This window comes from Stegastes partitus, unplaced genomic scaffold (genome assembly GCF_000690725.1).
Source record: "Stegastes partitus isolate 25-593 unplaced genomic scaffold, Stegastes_partitus-1.0.2 Scaffold808, whole genome shotgun sequence".
NCBI classification, from domain to species: domain Eukaryota; kingdom Metazoa; phylum Chordata; class Actinopteri; family Pomacentridae; genus Stegastes; species Stegastes partitus.
Genome location: NW_007578539.1, coordinates 98,213 through 114,578, shown reverse-complemented (window position 1 = coordinate 114,578; position 16,366 = coordinate 98,213).

Sequence of the window (16,366 nt, the reverse complement as noted above, 5' to 3'; positions counted from 1 at the left end):
CACACACACACACACACACACACACACACACACACACACACACACACGGTTAGGAAAAGGTCATCATCTGTTGCCGCTGTCATTACGTCTGCGCAGGAGATCCGATTACCCGACTATCAGGCATTGATTACTGCATTATATGATTGTATGTAATGGAGGGGTTACGTAACAGGAGGAACTGGCCGGTGAAGCACATGAAGCACTTTCTTGGCGTCGTCTTTGCTTTCTATTTAAATTACTTACACTCAGAATGATAAAAAAAAACGGCCCGACTTCTGGCGGTTTGTCCCCTCAGCAGCACATGTTCAGCAGATATCATGACTCCGGACTCGGAGACTTGGCCCTCGGCTCCTCTCGGGCCTCGAGGCAGCGGCGAGCGCTTGGCGAGGTGCGTGAATGTGTGTGTGTGTGTGTGTTTAATCAGAACAACATCTGCTTCCTGCACTCATTTCCAGCAGCGATAAACCGCTGATTGTCCCGAGTCTTTGATAAGCAGAGGGGAGCAGAGGGAGGGGAATGAAAGGACGGTTTTAGAAATGAAGCTCGTGTAAACGCTGAGCCAAATGGTGTTTTACACATTTCCTGAGACGCCACCAGCACGAGGCATGCATGCATTAAAGCTCCGTGGTTTGCACTGCGAGATGGTTATCGGCCTCGGAGGGAAAGCATGCCTCCTTTGCAGATTGTTGGCAAAGCTTTAAGGGGAACGCAGAAGATTAGCGGAGCTGAGATTGATCAATTTGCCCCGAGCTGAAAACACTTTTTAAAATTTTTGTAGATTTTGACAACTTGGCGCGGTATTTGAATAAAAAAAACAAAACATAAATAAACTTGAGAAAGTACGGAGGGTCATTCTTAACCTTGGCAGCGAGTTTGACAAATAGTCTTGTCTGGGAAACATAAAACCTTTTTATGCCAATTTGTCCTGAGGATGTAAATCTGTTTTACTCAAAGTCATTTTAATTTATCCTCAAGGGAGCTTGAAAATCTGTAGCGAGTTTAAAAGCAATCCATACAATAGCTGTCAAGATGTTTAACCCTGAAACACAATCTGTAAACTTCGCGGTGGCGCTAAAAGTGAACGTCAGAATCGCCGAGAGTCATCCTCTGGGGACCATGAATGTCTTTACTTTGTTCAATGTAGAGATATTTCAGTCAAAGTAGTGGCTCAACAAAGCTAAAAACCAAAAGTTGTGATGCAAGCAAGACGGAAAACAAATGGACAGAAATTAAAAGAAGGACAGACGAGGACAAAGTGAGACGAAAAGAAAAACCCAGACGGGGAGCAGCAGGAAAATCTGGCTGTCTGCTGGACTTGGCCGACCAAAGCGAGCTAAGTCATGTTGAAAGTTCAGGTAGTGGCCATGATTTGACTGGAATGCTGCCGTCCACTTAACAGAATCAGCACAATCCAACACCTCTGTCAGTAAAGCTTTTCTTTTTCTTTGGGTTTCTCAGGGAGACAGCCCAAGAAAACGTTCCTCCAGGTACTAGGGCCTGTGATCCCCTTTATGAGTAGAAATACAACACAGATGGTGGAAAAAAAAACCAAGACCATCCAATGTTTGGATCTTTGAAATTGAAATTCCAAATAAATAGCGGTGATGTGGCTTATGTAAGTCTGCTATTCTATGGCTTACGTCTATATTGGACGATCCTGAGGCTCGGGTTTTGCTTCCAAACTTCATGGTCAGTGGCGAAAGCAGTGCTGTCCTTTCTGTACCGAGGCGTAAAGCATCCGACCACAAGCGTTCCCGATCCCTGACTGCTGCGTAGTCGCCGTGTGCAGATGCTCTAGGATGCATAAATGTGAAAAACTGCCACTGAGTGTAACCCGGGGTGATGCAATGTGGAGGCTTTTGGCTGCAACGCGGCTTATTTATGCACATTATTCACAAAAACCAAGAGGATCGTCTTAAACGTTGACTCAGCTGTTACGTCTCAATCAAGCCTCGCTTCAGCATCACAAAGAGGCCAAAACGACGACCGACAACCACTTCAGAGCCTCTTTCACGTACACACACAACCCCAATGCTTTTGTCAACCAATCTAATTAAGAAACCTTTAGGTGAAGTGCCAGCCCTTCAAACAGGCTTAACCCCCGCAGCGCCGTACTGTCACCGCAGCCCCTTTCATTGGCTCACTTTGCTTCATAATTCAATTTCCTGATTCCGGAGATAAAACCCCTCCCGGTCTGTCCTCTAAGCCACTCACAATGGGGCGCAACCCTTCACACGGGCGTTATTGCTTTGCCCTTTGTGTTGTCGTTCTCAAGTGCATCCTCGAACCCAAACAGCATTATAATCCATAATCCAAACACTTCAGGGTTAATCTGCAGCTGCGGCAAACAATTCAGACTTTTCCTCTCTTAACTTTCCAAGTCATCAGTTGGCATTTTTTTGTTTAGCTGAAGGACAGTTTAGAAGGAAAACTGAGTGGTGCTGTGACGTACGAGGGGGGGAAAAAAAACAGCAAAAAGCCGGGGCAAGAAAACAACAAGAGCTGAAAGCTTCAGTGGGAGAAAAGCTGGCAGAGCCTCTGAAACGTCGGAGCGTATTGATCGAGAGGCTACCAGCTCAGAGTCGACCTTGTGTCTCGTCTGCGAGGTATTACTTGTTATGGCTTCTGATGGACGACGCATACGTAGCGGCGGGGCAGAAAAACGCCGATGTTGGAACAGAAATTCTGGCAGCGTGACAGAGTGCGTCTTAATTTAGCTGCGTTTGAAATTTCTCAGCTCACAGTCAAATGCTGTGTGTAGCCGTCAAACGCAGCTTTGGTCGAGCAGACAGAAACTATGGCAGACAAGCAGCCGACAACATGAAAAAGCACTTACGGGAGAAGCACCCTCTCTTGGTTGCAACCCTGCCTAAAGGCAACTTTTTCCTTTTTTTTCCCCTCCTGTGAGTAATGGAAATGAGCAGGAGACGAATAAGAATCAGAGAACAAAACAAACAGAGGAAAACAGAGCTCGGAGTTGGCGGAACAAAGGAAGAGAGCAAAGGGAGATGAAGGGGAGTGAAGACTGATAGGTGACAACTTCAGGACAAAGCTGAGAACTCTGACTCCACATCTTCAGAAGTAATTGACAACAGATCTGAGAACATTTATTCAAGAACGCTTGAAAACAATAGAAAAATAGATGTGACAGATGTCTACCGGAGATTCTTAAGTGAAGGTTTTTCTAAGAAAGCGACGCAGCTTTCTGTTACAACGGAAACTCGAAGAAACAAAGACAGGAACAAAAACAGAATATTTTGGTGCCTATGTGTCCAGAAGTTTCCTAATTCCTTATCTGTGCCTTCTTAGCCACACCAGTAGCACCATGTCAGTCTGATGGATGATCCGTTAGTCCACCGCTTTGGTCCAGACCAAAACATCTCAACAAATCCTGTATGGATTACTGTGGAATTTGGTGCAGACGTTCGTGGTACCAAGACGATGAAATCTAATGACTCTGGTTCACCTCCTGCTTCTCCTGACAACAACAGGATGGATTTCAGTTTGGGTTCATGTCTCCCACAAGTCTGCTGACTTGGTGATCCACACACTTTCTGTCTGGTGCCAATCAAACATTTTTACCGACATGATGTCAAGTATTGGTAAATGTGGTACAGAAGCCCTCCATAGCGACCTTAAAGAAACTTTGGACATCCCCTGACCTCTCGTCTGGTGTCATCACCGGGTCCACAGATTACCCAGTACTTTGGTTTCTTATCAAACATCTCCAAACACCACTGGGTCGACCTCAAACACACCCTGGAGTGGCTGTAGACTCGTAGGCTAATATGTTCTCATCTACTTTCACACCAACAACACCTTGGGGTTTCAGGACACCTAAAGTGGAGACTTCTGGAAACGCTGCTGACCTCATTGTATTTGGAACATCTAAAACTATGACACCCACGTTCACGTTCTGGTTGGAGGCCTGCATGTTCGTCACCAGTATCTTATGACATCAGCCTTGACTCCCAGTAGTCAGCGCCATGTGGATAATCAATCAGGAGGTGGATGACCTGGTTAACTCTGTTGTGTCGTTCAGGAAACTCTCAGCCTAACTTTTCACCACTGCTGTTCTTTTTCCTCAGTATTTTCTACAACTGAAGTAAAATGCTCATCTGGACGGTTTTCCTTTTACGATGTTGTGTTAGACGACAAATGTTAGCCTGGATGTAACCCTGGTCTCTTTCTGTCCTGGCTGGGACCGGGTCTGGGAGTTTAGTGCTGCGGGACATGGAGGGATGATGAAAGCACATCGGGAGGGGGCAGATCTGGATGAAGAGGCGGAGAAGCTTCCTCTGTTTATGAACTCATTACTCAGCACCTCATAAAGCTCGGCCCATTTCAAATATGTCACTCTGAACATCTGTCTAAAGGTTAGAAGGACAAAACTGAGAGACACGTTTGCAGCGAAGCCAAACGACGTGCTGGTTGAAGACGCGACCAGCCGCTGACTGCTGCACCTGCTTTTCTGGGCAGAGAGAATCTATTGTTTGACTGTGACGACAGCAAACCTAAATTGGTATGTTTTCGCTCACCAAAGCATCTCTCCCCACCTGCTTTGTGTGGAAAACCGTCTCTCTCCAGGAGCATAAGCCTGACTGATTGTCTGTTGGGAGAACGCGGAGCTTTATCAGCCCCACCAGACTAATCTCACCTCCGGGCCAAAGGGTCCTGGCGGGTGGCCCGTTCCCAAATGAAGGCAAAGGGAGGTCACTGACTCCACCACTCAATTGCTTCTTATCCAGATCCACTGGCCACACTGCTGGCCTCACCTGATAGGCTGACCTCTGACCTCACTGAACGGCTCGACCAAATCCGCAAACATGCTAATCTGAAAAGCAAAACACTTTCTCTCGCCACCAGGTCTGTTGTCTTGAACTTCTCAGCATGCAAACTGGAAGGTTAAGGAGGAAAGCCAGTGGGTGGTGGGAGGATTTGGCTTCCATCCCTGCCAGCAAAATGAAGGTTAATCAAGTCAGCCCCTGCCCTCGTCTTCCTCCTCCTCCCCCCTCCGGATCTGGGTGACAGGCCGACGAGGCTCCAGCAGGCTATCAGCTCCAGCAGAAACCTGGTTATCACACTGAAAGCAATGTTCAAAATCCCCTTGATAACTGTCCCTGATAGACTGAGATGGACAGACAGCTATGTATATATAGAAAGACAGAGGGAGAAAATTGGAAAAGAGAAGCGAAGAGAAACCTGTTGATGAAAGGAGAAATTGGGAGACGGCCAGGTGATTCAATTCAAACTCTGCAATTTGCCCCCAAACCTGTTTTTTAACCTTATTTTATTTAAAAAGTTTGGGGGGAGAAAAAAAAAGTAAGAAGGGGAGAATGATAGAGTGGAAGAAAGAAAGAAAAGGCACCTTGTGACACAACAGTCATCCATCATCTGCTGGTTTGATCCCCGTGCTGAGAAAAAGGAGTGTAGATTAAAAGAGGCAGCGAGCTCAGTAATGCTGCTGAGAGTCGGGCTCTGGGATTTTCTCTGTTCAGCTCAGCTTTGGCCTTTGGACCGCTGACAGCAATAAGATTCCTATCACTGCTCACATGTGGGCTGCAGCACATCAACGCACACACATGTGCACAAAAACACATGTGGACATTTACATGGACACACGGCAGATTCTTAATCCTTGGTTTTCATCGGGTTGGAGAATGGAATTAAAATAGCAGCCATGCCGGGGGGGTTGTAGTCCGACAACATGCGATACGATCACAAGCAGAGACATGCACAATGTGACGGCTCACATGGTCTGGGTGGTTTTTGTTCAGGTGGCGATATAATAAGGTAGCACGGTTTTGTATTTCACATTAAAATCACATCAGTAGCGCTGAAACAAACATTAACACAAGTGTGGTTTGCTTTGGTTTTTTATTGGGTCATAAAACAATGCACACTTAGCACACTGGTTAATAATTGAAAATGGCCAAGTGAGAATGAAAATCAAATAAATGAAGAATAGTTTTATATGTATATCGGCTGTACAGTTGCTCAGTCATCTACGACACATCTGTGGTTCAAATCAGTAGCTGAACAGTGAAGAGCAGGATTACATGAGCTAATCTTACCACTATATACTACGTAGACACTTGTCTGTATCATAAAGAGTAATGTGGTATGAAAAGAACAGCAAACAATGCTGGACATATTATCAGCAGATGAGTGCATGATGTAACAGATGCAATGAATGAATGTAATTAGCAGCGAACAATGTAATGAGCAATCTGTCCCACAGTGAGACTCCTCACTACCGCAGGACTCTCTGTCCCGACATCGGGTTATATAAATTATACACAATCTAACTAGTAGTGTGTCGTTAATTACTGGTTCAATAGGAGCTGCATTAAAGCTGCTCCATTATTACATGAAGCCTGTTATCTCCTGCAGCCTGCTGATGGGAAGCTGAAAGTGTGGAGGTTGAGCCACACCGAGGCCCCTTTGCATTCATTTAATGGCATCTACATGTTGTGGCACTCTCACAGGTCGGACCCAGTAACATGCTGGCACCACTTTCAACATCTCACAACTCTAACAAGATGCTTTCTATCACACACACAGATCCACAGGCCGTGCACTCTGAGTTGTGTGAAGTATTCGGGGAAGGCTTTTTTTTTTTCCACATTTCAGCGAGAGTATTGGTCCAAGAATATCACAGAGAGCTCAAAAGACACAGTTTACTGCCAAAGTAGCGCAGCATTCTTCTCCGCCGCCTCCTTCTACAATTTCACTTCTATTACAAACTAAAACGTTCAAATTTTACTGCAATAAAAACAGATTAACGTCTCAGATACGCATCAATAACGAATGCAATCTGAGGTTTTCTTTAATTCTGACAGAGTGTTAAAAGGGGGTTTGTTGCTTCCAGCTGTTAGCTGGAGTCCGTTCATACCTCCAGAACCAGACAGCAGCTGGATCCATACGAGCGTCTTCAAAGAGAGACGGTTGCACACATTTACGCACGAGAAACAGAGCCGGTAACTTTATTATTTATTGAATTTTAAATTGTCCCTGACAGGGAGGCGGTCGATCGGGATCGAAAGGATGCTCACGTTGTGTCACAACACAAGTTAAATCATTAGTTACAGAGCAGCTGTCCTGGTTGGGTCCATTTGGTAAAGCAGTAGTTAAACTATCATCACATAGTCATAGTATTGTGTTATTATTATTATGCATTGTATATCATTTGCTGCACAGTCCAATCTTTCATGAATGACAACTACTGCGTGTCTCCCCGTCACCTGTCTGGATGAAGCTGTGATGAAGATTAACGTAGAAGTGACCTAATGAATAACAGTATGGTTCCACTTTAACAGACTGATGAGGCCTGTTGTGTATTCCATGTATGAAAAGGGCTACAAGGCAGCTTCTCTCACACCCCTTTTCCACCGAGCTGGTTCCGGTGCTGGTTCAGAGCCACAGCCTGACTTAGCACCAGTTCGTTGTGCTTCCACCACCTAAGCACCGGCTCCAGATTCTCAAAACTCTTTGCTGGGCCAGAGCTAAGCACAGAGTACGTCAGGGGCTGGGGGCGGGGCTTATCGGGACCACTGAGACCAATGGAAACACGGAATGGGACACACAAGCAGTGACCAGGACGTCCCTGGTCACTGCTGATGTGTTAGAATGACATGTGGAAGTTTTGCACACTAAAATCCGGTTCAGTTGTGTCCCAGCAGCACCACAGTGGTGGAAACCAAAACTTCTATAACTTCAGTATGATGCGGTATTTACTCTTAGACATGCGGTCATCTCGTGAGAAACAGAGCTGCACGTACATGTGCTGTTTTTTCCACTCATCTTGGACAGATCTGACACCAGAACATCCTGGTTTAGTCTTGCTAAAGTCATCTTTGATCACACACCGGTCTGAGCACCGTGGCCACCAGCAGCAGCTACCACAGTCTGCTATGTGGGGCGTTCAGGGAACATCGGTAAATTGTAGCATCTATTGATAAGAAAATGTTCAACAAGTCATATGTTTTGCCCGTGACAAGGTGGGAAGTGCAGCCAAATGAGAACGTCTGGAGTCCTGCGTGGACTTCCGTATGGCACGAGCATTGTTCGTTAAACGGCTACGTATGCAGTGACGTGTGACGTGGCTGTAACTTGGTTCCTTGCCGATGGAAAAGCAAACAGGTGAGATTTGAACCAACTAAGCGCTGCAACTGGCACCAGCAATGAACTAGCACCTGGTTCTTCTTGGTGGAAAAGGGCGATCAGCCTCTTTGAACTGTGTGCAAAACGTGCTACGTGCTAAACAAACGTACACGAGATTCAGCGTTTCCACACAATAATTAAGGTGCATGTTCAATCAGTTTGATTGATTTCACGTGAACTGATGCTCAGCTACTGAGCCTTAAGCGAGAAGTTTCACCTGAGGGCGGAAGATGTCTTTATTGAGTCATTACCAACAAATCTTTTAATGGAGCGCTCACCAGTGAGGATCCCTCTTCATGTTACTGGCGTTTGATTCTCCCTCAGTTCTCCCAACCACAAAACAAGCAGGTTAGATTAACGTCAGGCTCCAAACAGCCTGGAGGTACAGTCCGACCCATCAAAGCCGCCTGATGCGTGGGGTGCATGGACCGGCTGTGGTCCCTCAGTCATCTCACATAAGCTCAAGAAATTACTGAGAAGTAATGAGCGCCCGAGCCGCTGTGGTATTTTCCCTTTTTGGCTGATTAGAAATCAACAGAAACAGCTGAAGTAGATAGAGATCACACAGAGTGATATAATGTGATGTGAAGCAGGAGTGTGTTTTTCAGAAATAACAAAGCTCAGCGTGTGTTCTTTGGACAGTGAAAATGGAGCACTCAATAAGGCTGTATAATAAGCAGGGCTGCTGGTGCGCTGGTATTTGCCTGCATATTTATTTACAGTTCTCTCATCCAGCCTCGCTCAGCTTGCCTCCTCACATCCTATTTAAGACATCATTCAATCTCTGAGCTCCAGCCCCCACCGTCCTGGCTCCTGCAGCCCCCCGCCCCCCCATCGGAGTGAGGGATTCTGGGGCCGGGCTGAGTTCTTCACCCATACACGACCCCATCGACTGAGCTGCTCTCCACCGGCTAAATGATTGATACTAGCCTTTGCTAACTAGACTCCTGAGTCCAAAAACAACTAAGGCTGACTGGCCAGTCGGCTGCAGCGTGTGTGTGTGTGTGTGTGTGTGTGTGTGTGTGTGTGTGTGTGTGCATGTATAATCAGCCCAGGAGACTCTGTAAAAATATATGTGCAGGAATGAGGCACAGTGCGTTTGTGTATGTTTGTGAGAAAATGTGCTTGTGGGTATAAAAGTTTAAAATAGCAAGCCTTCTGAGTAGTTAAGGTGTGTGTGTGTGTGTGTGTGTGTGTTGGGGGAGTGTCTGTGTATTTCCAGCCAGGGAGTGCTTGTGTAAGGCTTAGCACAGTGTTACCTTTTCAGTTTCATGTTTGCCCTCCAATCCCAGCAGTGCGTGTACACTCCACCAGCTCTTTAGTGCGTGAATTTTATTTTTTTGCGTATAAATTTGACTTGAATTCAGCGAGACCACACAACATGCACTGATGGAGGAGGGTCTTGTCATAATAAGATTACAGCCGGGCTAATTGAATGAAGCGCTTCGTGCTCGGGCTCACCGGTCGGCCTGCTAGCGCTTTTTGAACCCGTGACACCGCTCGCACAGTCCATTAAGAAGCTATAAAGGGCTAACGGCAGACATGGCAGGGGTTAAACGACAAGACAAGTAAACCTGGAAATATAAGGGCACGAGACATTCCAAGTGACACTAATCCACCATTCCCTGGACGTTTAAATTTTGGTTACCAGGACGGTAACCTTTATTTTCAGCTCAGCTCTGTATCCTCTCCCCATTAATAACTATAATTGCTGTATCTTTACCATCATTACTGCAGGTCAATGGACCTATCTAGGGAACTTATGGCTAGACTATCACCATGGAAACCAAAGTTTTTCCTCTTATTAATTGGCAATTAAACTGGGTCAAGAAACCTTTCTCAACAAACCGCAGAGGTCCAATAACTGAGATTTCCTTCTCGTCCAACAGGAGCGCTCTGTCTCGTGAGGATTGGGAATAAGGAGTCAGGTGCAGCTCTGCAGCGAAATGCGGCGGCAACGTTTGGATTTCAAGAAGTGGAGAAGAACCTGAGGAGGAATTACTGATATATTCACACGGTTAAGTAGAGGCTAATTAGTTGTGCTCAAAAACTGCCTCGCTCCACGTGGAAGGACCTTCACGCAGACCTCCACCCAGCTGCTGTCTAACCTGCACCAATAGATGCATTCAGCACTGTGCAGACTGTTGTGTCAGCTATTCCTAAGTTCACATGTAGCTTTGCTGGAAAACGGGCTGCGCTGCACAAGTTGGTCACAACGCAGACGTAAGATATCCCTTAAAATTTACACCTTCCTGAGCAGTTGTAAGTGATTCCTTTTGGAACCGTTGTCGGGGCAGAATGGTGAAATACGAGCGGGACTAATCGTAGCAGAGCCGGGGAAAACCTTCCTTATTTACACCAGGATTTACGCCGCCTTCACTCGAGATGGGATTTTCTGCTGGCAACAACCTGGTTACGTGTAACAGAAACTTTGAACTGTTGACTTCAGCAGAATGTTTTCGCCAAGATGGAAGTTTTCCCTCCCCGACTTTTCTTGTTGCCATGCTTAGGTGTGATACAGCCGCTCACACTTTGAGGTGGGGACACACATTATGAGTTTATGGATATACACTGATCCGACACAACTTTAAAACCACCTGTCTGATGTTGTGTTGGTCCTGCTTGTGCCGCCAAAACAGCTCTGACCCACGCAGGCCTGGACTCTACGAGACCTCTGAAGGTGTCCTGTGGTATCATGTACCAAGATGCTGGCAGCAGATCCTTGAAGTCCTGGAGGTAATGAGGTGGTTCATCCATGGATCAAGATTGTTTTTCCAGCACTTCCCACAGTGGCTGAGATCTGGTGAATCTGGAGGTGAAGTCGGCACGTTGAACTCTTTGTCATGCTTCTCAAACCGTTCCTGGACAGTGTTTGCTGTGTGACAGAGAGCATCGTCCTGCTGAAAAAGGCCACCGAGGAATACCGTTACCATGACAATAATGCCCAAGTAGGTGACGTGTCAAGGTAGCTTCAACAGGAATGTCAGGACTGAAGGTTTCCCAGCAGAACATAGACTTCATGGAGGATCACATCGTTTCCACTGGGTTGCCTTCTCCCCTGTTGCCATCTTTGGTCCAGGTAGGCAACACACCTGGTTGTCCACATGATGTAAACACAACAGGATTTATTAGATCAGGCCAAGTTCTTCCAGTGCTTTGTGGTCCAGCTCTGATTCTCGGTGGTGGACGGGGGTCAACATGGCCACTCCAAGTCAGCAAACTGTGATCCACTGTGTGTAGTCAGCATTACACTTTCAGCCGTTTGTGCTCCAGTGGAACGACTGGACACCTTGGACATCAACAAACCTTGTCCCAGTCTCCGGTTCACTGGTTCTCCTTCCTTGAAGATGCTCTGACCCAGTTGTCCAACCATCACAACTTGCCCTCATCAAGCTTTACTCAGATTTGTACATTTGCTATTCTTTCTGCTTCCAGCACACCAACTCGAGAACCGACTGCTCATTTGCTGCTTGATATATCCCACACAAATTCTGGATGTTTATCTTCCTTCACAAGCCAATTCAGTGTAGCTGCTCATCACTAGTGTCCATGTTTGTTTTAAGAAAAGAACAACTGTCGCTGAGGGATTTGCCGAACAATCTGCTGTAAGTAATTTCTGTTAATATCTGTCACTAGTTCATCTTTTTCTCTTCCATTTTTCCCCCACAGAAAACTGCAGTTTTGTGTGCATGTCTGGAGTTACTGCAGGACTGGACAAAGTGGGGAGTTCAGTGTGAACATGACGACAATAATGACTTCCAAACTCGTGATCAGAGTTGTGTTCAGCAGGTGCAGCAGCCTGCTGCTCGCTTTTATGAATAGCTGCATAAATGAATGGATGAACCTGTTGATGTCTGACCAACTGTGTTCATGTTTCTGTTGTCGTAGCCGAGGCTCTGTGGATTTTCACTTTTCACTTCATTTGAAGGATTATGCAGCTCCTCTGTGGGTCAACAAAAGTCTGTGACCCTCCAGCCTCGAATCTACGTCGGATACACTCGACTAAGTCAAACAGGTTTTTCTTAAGGTGTTAAAAAGTTGACATTTGAACATTTGTTAAGCCGGAAACTCCATACATTCATCTACGTGATGAATCTTTTGCTTTTTTCCAGTGCTAGTGCTCTTTCCTCCCCAGCAATCCCCTCTTCTCTCACCGCCGCCTCTGCTTATTCTCTCCTTCTCTCTCACTAGTCTAAATAAAGTGTCTGCAGGGGTAACTCAGTCCCTGAAACAGAGGAGATTAACGTATCCATCGGGGACAACAGTGAGTAGAGGGAGAAAGAGAAGAAGATGGTGTGCTCACTGTGTGGAATTCAGTTCACATAAAAATAGACCTCTGGCTTCTTTCCCTGCAGTTTTAGTCGAGGGGCAGAACAACTATCTCAACAATGAAGCTGTCGATGTTTGTGTTAACATTAATTATGGAATATTCTGTTGTTGAGAACATGTAGAGCTCCACTTAGGATTGCTTTGTTACACCAGTAAAGGTCAGGCTGTCGGCCAGGATTTAGCTTTGAAATACAAGTCTAATCCAGAAAAACAAACACCCGCATGAGGAGGCAACCTGTGGGGATAAAAAAACAAAAAAAACAACTGCAGTTCCACAAATGGCCACTTGAGGCTGGCCTCGAAAACGAGTCCATGTCCATCGACCTTCATGTTAAAATGCACCTGTAGCATGTATATAGTCAACAAAAAAAAGATGTAATGGCTAATAGGAAAAATCACCAGAAGTCTCGGTTAGGCTACTGGAGGGCAGGGGGCAGTAAATAAAGGCAAGGACACAAGTTTGTAAACCAAGTGAAAACATAATAAAGTGAAACAGACATATGCACAGGAATTGCAGTTCATATCACAACACCGGTATAATCACACGGGCACAATTCATTCCCTTTTCTCCTGGTTCTCTGAGTTCAGGGTTTGCTGGAGGCAAACAGAACACAAACTGTCCATAGAGTATATGTTAGGAGTGTAAATGTTCAAGAGCGCATTGTCCACTTGTTTGGGGTTGAAATGTCTTTATTTGTGATGAACCCGAGAATCCGAGGTTGTGGAAGAAGATAAAGGGACAGGCTGCTCAGCCTCCTACCAGACTGTAGCAGGAACTGGGCTGAAGCAGGGCATTTCCTCTGAGCCTGGATCTGTAGCTCACCATCCAATTAGTCCAAGTTAAGGCACCTGGCCTGAATGGACCAAACAAACAAAGCTCAGAACGGTTCTTGAAACTGAGTGCTAACGTTAAACTAACGTTAGCATCTTCATGGCATTAGCATGTACATGGTACATCACTGAATAGACATGAATTCAGACATTTGTTCAACAGTAGCATGCTAGCATGCTAATGGCTAGCATGTTAGTACTTTGATATTAATCATTAAAACAAAACAAAGAGGCATGATAAAGGCATTCAAGTACATGCTAGCATTAGCCATGTGTCAGCATGTGGCTAATGCTAACAGGCTAACAATTTAAACAACCAAAAGAAACTCAATCAAGACCAACCAAAATCAACAAAACAATGCTACACACTCACCAGTTCAGCAGGACTCTGGCCCATACTGACAAGGCCCCGAGCACAACTATCAGGTCTAGAAAAGGTGTAAAGAAAATAGTTTAGCACCAAACAACCACTGATGATGCAGAGAGTAAAATGCTTGTAAGCACCAACCTGTAACAGCTCCCCTCCACATGACTGAAGAGGAGAAGGGCCTGGGCAGTTTTATAGAGCGGTTGGAGCTATGCCATTGGCTGATTGGCAAACCATGTGACACGGTGCATTCAAATGCAAGAGAGAGTGCAGGGAAAACCATCACCAGGATTACCCCTGGTTACACACCAATTTTACAACATTTTTACAGCCTGGTACAAGAAACTGTTTTGATCGCTATGATTTTCTTCAACTGGGGTTAAATTTTTTTATAAAACTCATCTTTTTAAATTGAATCAATGCTTAAGTTAAGGGCGCGGTGGCTTTGACTGACTGATGCTGTAACAGGACAGTCCAATGACAAGAGAGGCTTTCTTGGCCCACTTATTTCCACTCATGCCGCACCTACACACTCTTTTGTTGGATAAACCAGGTGTTCAGAGAGACTGGCAAGATGGTGAAACCTGGAACCATCACACTGAAGTTCAAAGCTGCTCTTCAGGAAATCTTGGGTGACACGGAGACTTCGTCCATCTTTATATACAATTAATGACCCACACAAATCCGTACATCCGTATTATTTTACTAACACTATCACGTCTTTAAAGCAAAATGACACTTTCCAGACATCACTGGTGGAGAACGTACCTAGAAAACGTTAACTTAAAAATACTTTACTACAAATAACAGCCCTTCATTGAAGATGTTACCCAAGTGTGCAAGCATGATCTGGCAAATATACCTAAAATATTTTAAGGATTCAAGGCAGGAATGTTGCCGCTGTGACTGTTGTTCTGCTACAAACTCTTTGATTTATGCATTTATGTGTTTATTTTGGTGTTGTAGTTGGTTGAGGTTCAGCTGATTTTAACTGTCTTGTATTGGGCTGTTTTCTTTTTTATATCATGAATCAATCTGCAGATTATGAAATATCATCAACAGTTACTCAGAATCTAAACTGACATTATCATAATGCTTGTTTTATTAAACCAACAGTGCAAAACCTCAGTATCACCATCAATGAATGAACACTATTCAAACAATTAAAAGGAAATGATCATGCTGGAGTAGCCGGGCTCATGAAAAATTAAATATATTTTGGATAAAATAAAAACCCCACATGATTCTAAAATTGCTGTTTTTTAAAATTCAGTTAGCTAATCGATATATTTCTGAATCATTTCAGCTCTGCTTGTACACATAGCTGAGTAATTATACTTTATAAGCACTTTCTATGCTTTGTTGTCTCAGGTTTGTAAGTGAGCTCATAACTAAAGTGGTCCAATAAAGCGGTCATCATATTTCTTCCTGAAGCGTGGTGGAGTGGAAGCACGAGGTTGCATGTGAACGCTTAAGTCGAGTACATTTATCTCAGAATAATGCTAACTTCACCAAATGTACTCAGTTACATTCCACCGCTGCCAAGCATTAAAATGCAATCAGGATGGGAGAGGTGGTCCCCTCCGAGCCAAACCTCCCCAGCCATCCAAGAAAATCAAATAGGCGGCCTGACAGACAATCCTCCAATTTATTTAGCTCACAGCGTGCTACCGGCGGAAGGCGAAGCTAAAATGGAAACTCAGTAACTGACCTTTAATGTAATACGGCGCCGATGGCTCACCAAAGAAAGGCTCTGGAGGAACGGCTGCTGTGCGACTCAGGGTGTGTGTGTGTGTGTGAGCAAGTGTGTGTGTGATGAGTTATGACCAGCTCTCATGTCGGCATTTGGGAAGTTGAGAGCCAAAGCCAGGTGGATTAAGACAACTCGCCTCTGTGAGAACGCTGAAAGTGGGTTTCAGAAAGAGTGTGTGTGTGTGTGTGTGTGTGTGTGTGTGTGAGAGGGAACAGAAATACACGACAGAGGCAGAGGCATAAAAAAAAAAAAGCCGCCTTAAACAAAAGAAAGCAAAATAAAGAAGGCAAACCACCGGCACTACATGGAAAATAAAACATGTAGAAAATAAAGCCTGACCGGACCGCGCTGAGCAAAACGGACCAGGGGAAAGTAAACAGCGGTTGTGTGGGCAGAGGTTGGGTTTGAAGCAGCGAACTGACGGATACACGCTTCCTCTGGCCCTTCACTTGCAGGTCGGGACCTTTCTGACCTCCAGAACAGGTGTGTCAGCCGGACCTTACACAGACTCTTTGTGTGCTGGCAACAAATACGCATAAACAAGGACAGGAGGCTGATGGTGGGGAAGGTAGAGAGACGTCTACATTCAGGGAACTCCTAGAATGAGTGACCTGAGAGAGGAGGAAGATTACTTTAGGATAAAAGTGTATTCATGTTTATTTTATTGAATCTTGAACATATAATGCAGATTAATGGAGTGAATGTTGCTGCTGTCATGTGATAAAATCTGCAGAAAAACTCTAATTTGAATCTTTAAATTCCAAACTTTCCTTTGTACATCCCACTATTCCCATTCAGAATGTGAACAAGTGTAATAACTCTTTGAGCAAACAGTAAAATCTGAAGGATCAAAGCACATAACTCCACCTGTGGGTTTCACTCATGCCTCCTGTTGACATGTTTGGTGCAGGAAGCTTGTTACA